The 6207-nt window shown below is 40.2% G+C and overlaps 1 long non-coding RNA gene across 1 annotated transcript in view; it reads left to right on the top strand.

Moving 5' to 3' along the window:
* The window catches only part of LOC114484375 (uncharacterized), a 188033-nt gene that overhangs the window by 110796 nt on the left and 71030 nt on the right, over positions 1-6207 (top strand). The window lies entirely within an intron of this gene.

Raw genomic sequence — 6207 nt, forward strand, 5'->3', positions numbered from 1 at the left:
GGCGCCCGGAGCCTGTGCCCCGCAACGGGAGAGGCCACAACAGAGGGAGGCCCGCATACCACAAAAAAAAAAAAAAAAAAAAAAAAAATGGATCATAGATAAAAATGTAAATCACAAATCTATAAAACTTTGAGAAGATAGCAAGAGAATAAGCTAGGTGACCTTGGGTTTGATGGTGAATTTTTAGATACAGTACCAAAAGCACCATCTATGAAAGAAAATATTAAGTTGGGATTTACTAAAATGAAAAACTTCTGCTCTGTGGAAGACACTGTCAAGAGAAACAGAAGAAAAGCCACAGACTGGGAGAAAATATTTGCAAAAGACATATCTAAAGAACTGCTATCCAAAATATCCAAAGAGCTCTTAAAACCCAACAGTAGGAAAACACACACACACACACACACACACACACACAAAATCTGATTAAAAAATGAGGAAATTATATACACTACCAAACGTAGGGTGGATAGCTAGTGGGAAGCAGCCACATAGCACAGGAAGATCAGCTTGGTGCTTTGTGACCACCTAGAGGGGTGGGATAGGGAGGGTGGGAGGGAGGGAGATGCAAGAGGGAAGAGATATGGGAACATATGTATATGTATAACTGATTCACTTTGTTGTAAAGCAGAAACTAACACACCATTGTAAAACAGTTATACTCCAATAAAGATGTTAAAAAAATGAGGAAAAGACTTGAACAGATACTTCATGATATGGAACAATATAAACAATTATCCATTGCTAGTGGGAATGCAAAGTGGTACAGCCACTTTGAAAGATAATTGGGCAGTTTTTTATAAAAAACATTTTTAGCATATGATCCAGCAGTTGTGCTCCTTGGTATTTACCCAGATGAGTAGAAAACTAATGTCCACACAAAAACCTGCCACAGATATTTACAGCAGCTTTGTTAATAATTGCCAAAACTTGGAAGCAATCAAGATGTCCTTCAGTAGTGAATGGATAAATAAATGGTAGTATATCCAGACAATAAAATAATATTCAGTACTAAAAATATATGAGCTATTAAGCCATGAAAAGACATGGAGGAACAGGGCTTCCCTGGTGGCACAGTGGTTAAGAATCCGCCTGCCAGCGCAGGGGACACAGGTTCGAGCCCTGGTCCGGGAAGATCCCACATGCTGCAGAGCAACTAAGACCATCTGCCACAACTACTGAGCCTGCGCTCCAGAGCCTGCGAACCACAAATGCTGAGCCAGTGTGCCGCAACTACTGAAGCCTGCACACCTGGAGCCTGTGTTCCACAACAAGAGAAGCCACTGCAATGAGGAGCCCTTACACCTCAACGAAGAGTAGCCCCCGCTCACCGCAACTAAAGAAAGCCTGCGTGCAGCAGTGAAGACTGAACCCAGCCAAAAATAAATAAATAAAATTAAAAACAATTTTTTTAAGATATGGAGGAACATTAAATACATATTACTAAGTCAAAGAAGCCAGTCTGAAAAGGCTACATACGGTATAATTCCAATTATAGTTGGCTCTTGAACAAAGCAGGGGTTAGGGTTGACCCTCTATGAAGGCAAAAATCTGTGTATAACATAGTTGGTCCTCCATATATACAGTTCCTCCCTCTATATCTGCAGTTCCATATCCATGGATTCAGCCAACGGTGGATCGTGTAGCACTGTAGTATTTACTATTGAAAAGAATCTATGTGTAAGTGGACCTGTGCAGTTCAAACCTGTGTTGTCCAAGGGTCAACTGTATATGATATTCTCGAAAAGGCAAAACTGTGCAGACAGTAAAAACGGTCAGTGGCTGACAGGGATGCCTGGGGAGTGAGGGAAGAATGAATAATACGGAGCACAGACAATATTTAGGGCAGTGAAACTATTCTGCATGATACTGTAATGGTGGATGCATGCCATTAGACATTTGTCAAAACCCATAGACAGTACAACACAAAGAGTGAGTCCTAATGCAAGCTATGGGCTTTCATTAATAATAATATGTCAGTATTGGTTCATCAACTGTAACAAATGGATGGACCACACTAATACAAGAGGTTAATAATACGGGAAACCGTAGAGGGTGAGAAGGGTATATGGGGACTTTCTATACTTTCTGTTGAATTTTTCTACGAACCTTAAACTGCTCTAACAATAAAGTCTATTATTATAAAAAAGCAATATTAATCTAATTCCTTAATCCAGCCCTTTGGAGGAATCAGATAGATGTTATCTATGGTTAAGCGTTTTGTACTTTTCTCAAAAGCCAAAGCCTACGATGATAGATGCAAGGTACAGCCACAGGCTCGTTCATTGTATGTACTAAGCTGTGATATGTTTACGCTCAGCCAAATAAACATGAATGTGTCTAGAGATGTGTTTGTGTATGCCATGCACGTGTCTCTCCTAAGCATTCAAAATATTATTTAAATAGTTTGTGAATATGGATAAAATATAATACGGAAGAAAAGTAAAGAGAAAGAGAGGGCAACTAATTTAACATAAGAGGTACTGAATCTGCGGGAAGCAATGTGTTCTAAAATTGCTCCATGCTTTCTCCTTTTCATCTTTCCTTCTTTGGTGTAAACCTTGACACGTTCCAGTGAATTCCCAATGTCCCTCCTCCTCCCAAAACCTATTCCTACTCACACTTTTGGTGAGGAAAAGCTACACTGACCTGAAGAGAAGCTGCCGTGCCAGTGATGTGATATTTTACCTTTGCTGTGGAAACTGCATTAATGCTTGTTTTAAGGACACACCAAGCCTTTATTTGTGTGTTTAATATCTGCAAACATCCTTGGCAGAGAGAGGTTGCTCCACATTAGAGTTGATCCTCCTCACTTTTGGCCAGTAAATGAGCCAAATCTGTTTTAATGAAGAGGCGGGTCAGGGAAATGTCCCTTTTACTCTCCACACAGAACCAGAAATTCTGACTGAAATATCAGAGTGGTGGCTTTGCTTCTGAGAGTATTTACTTTTAAGGTTCATTTGCTAAGTCAATTCAATAAAAGCACAGCAGTGAAGTCAGCTGAGACCTGGATTGTACCAACGTATTGAATACAAAGGATGAGACTGTTTGCCCCCTTCAGTATCTGTTCATATGTTAACTCTTTGTCTTGAAAATCTTGGAAGTTATATGTATTTATCTTTGAATATTGACATAGGTCATTGGTAACAACATGTATGCTATGTTGACTAGCATTTTGTCCTACTTAGCCTTAATTTTAAGATATTTCATTGTGATCTCTCTCAGTTGATGTACATCTAGATAACATCATTGTGTTTTCACATTGAAGTTTTTTTTAAAAAAATCTAAGGGTGCTATTTAAATGTATACAATAAAAATTTATGGGGGCTTCCCTGGTGGTGCAGCGGTTAAGAATCCGCCTGAAAAAAAAAAAAAAAAAAAAAGAATCCGCCTGCCAACGCAGGGGACACAGGTTCGAGCCCTGGTCCAGGAATATCACACGTGCCATGGAGCAGCTAGGCCTCTGAGCCACAACTACTGAGCCCACATGCCACGACTACTGAAGCCCGTGTGCCTAGAGCCTGTGCCCCGCAACAAGAAAAGCCACTGCACTGAGAAGCCCGTGCACCACAGCGAAGAGTAGCCCCCACCCGCCACAACTAGAGAAAGCCTGTGCACAGCAACGAAGACCCAATGCAGCCAAAAATAAAATAAATAAATATTTTTAAAAATTAAAAAATAAATTTATGCATTCTCCATAAACGGCAGAACTTTGAAGTATTTTAGATGAGTTTATACTATTCTTCTCTATTAGATATAATAGGATATTAATAGCACAAAATTATCTTGCATCTCTCACATAAAGGGTAGCTGGTGCAAAATACAATGAAATAAAGTGAATGAAAAGAATGCATTTGATATTTTAGTAAAATAAATTGCAGCTTTCCTGACAACGTAGCCCAAATTTTCCACTTCTCCTTCCTTAACTATTTATAGATCTAAACTGTTGTCTTTATTTTACTGTGCATTTTCTTATCAGAGGAAAGACACACTATCAAAAATTGCATTATAATCCTAATAATTAAGGTAAAAATTCTGGTGTGTGTTTGTATGCTTTGTTCTGTTAGGGTTCCTTCCCTGAATGAACCAGATAATTAATCATGTTCTCCAGAGTGGAAAATTGGCCTGATTAGACCAAGGTCAAAATGCAGTTCACTGCTAAGGTTAATTAATTCCAGTACCCTGGCTAGATTAATAACTAATCTAGCCATCCAGTGGTCAACATGTGTGAGATTGTGATTTGTATTTCTATTCGAGTAGGTGGACGCAGAGATAGAAAGGTATATAGGGCTTTTCTGTACTCATTGCAAGCTATAAATCAATGCTAAATTCATCACAGATTGCCTTAAAATTAGAAATGTCCGTGTGCACACTCTGCCTCCACCTGTTACTGGACCAAATGTGGGTCCCCTCCCCTGTGTGCAGTAAAGCCAATCTACTGACACCAGCTTGTGGTGAAGGAAAGTACAGCATTTATTTCAGGGTGCCAAGCAAGGGAATGGGCAGCTTATGCTCAAAAGACTCAAATGCTTAGATGGCTTGCAGGGAAGGAGTCTTAAAGGCAGTGTGAGGGAGGGGGCTGCAGGGTGCGTGATCGGCTCGTGCACAATTCTTGGATTGCTTGGCATCAAGGTGAAGTTTCAAGCATCACCAACCTTGTGGTTTTAACCAGTCTAGGGTCTATGTTCTTGCAGTCAGCAGTTTTCATCTGGAGGGGGTCTGCTTCCTGTAAAAACAACCTAGGAATGTGTGTCAGGCCTTTGTCTATCTCTTTCAGGGAACTGGGAGTTCACTGTTTCTGCTATGTGGTGGATTTATAGTCTAAATTGTACCACTTTCCCGGGCCGACAGCTATTCTTTGTTTCTACAACTTCACATTCCTAATCCTTATCTCTTGAGCCAGCCTTTTGAGACTCAAGAGAGGCCTGGGAGACTAAAGCAAAAGTCTTTTCCTTCAAAGAATAGGGACACAGGGGCATGCATATGGTTTGAATCCCCCCTTTTCTTTGACACCCCTCAATCTTGAGAGGAACAAGTTCAGGAAAAGAAAGGGAGTAAAGTTTGGAATAGAGAGGTTAATCATAAACTGAGCAGAGGAACCCAGTTTTAGGGGGACTTGGTTTCACACCCCACCACTGAAGCAGTGAGTTCCTTGTGGGGAGGGACCTTGCTTGATTTCCCACCATAACCTCTGTGTGCCTAGCACAGCAACAGGACAAGATTGACCTTCAATAAATCTTACTAAATGAATCTGAAAAATTGACTCTCTGTGGGGGAAATCAGGGTCACATGTCGGGCTTTACAATGAATGCTTTCCCAGATAAAACAAATAAAGGAAAACGCTGCCTCCTTAGGCTGCATCTTTATGCCCTGAGTTATCACTAGTTACCAGACCTCCAGTTCCCATTCCCATCTGCCTCTTCCTTACTTCATCAGTTTCTCTTTCATTTTTTTTACATCTTTATTAGAGTCTAATTGCTTTACAATATTGTGTTAGTTTCTGCTGTATAACAAAGTGAATCGGTTATACATATACATATATCCCCATATCTCCTCCCTCTTGGGTCTCCCTCCCATCCTCCCTGTCCCACCACTCTAGGTGGTCACAAAGCACCAAGTTCATCTCCCTGTGCTATGTGGCTGTGTCCCATTAGCTATCTATTTTACATTTGGTGGTGTATGTATGTCCATGCCACTCTCTCACTTCGTCCCAGCTTACCCTTCCCCCTCCCGTATCCTCAAGTCCATTCTATACTTCTGTGTCATTATTCCTCTCCTGCCCCTAGGTTCTTCAGAACCATTTTATTTTTTTTTTCATTCAAAATATATGTATATTTGTAATTGTTTTTCTCTTTCTGCTTTCTGACTTACTTCACTCTGTATGACAGACTGTAGGTTCATCCACCTCACTACAAATAACTCAATTTTATTTCTTTTTATGACTGAGTAATATTCCATTGTATATATGTGACACATCTACTTTATCCATTCATCTGTCGATGGACATTCAGGTTGATTCCATGTCCTGGTGATTGTAAATAGAGCTTCACTGAACATTGTGGTACATGACTCTTTTTGAATTATGGTTTTCTCAAGGTATATGCACAGTAGTGGGATTGCTGTATCGTATGGTAGTTCTATTTGTAGTTTTTTAAGGAACCTCCATACTGTTCTCCATAGTGGCTGTGTCAGTTTACATTCCCACCA

This window comes from Physeter macrocephalus, chromosome 19 (genome assembly GCF_002837175.3).
Source record: "Physeter macrocephalus isolate SW-GA chromosome 19, ASM283717v5, whole genome shotgun sequence".
Lineage (NCBI taxonomy): Eukaryota > Metazoa > Chordata > Mammalia > Artiodactyla > Physeteridae > Physeter > Physeter macrocephalus.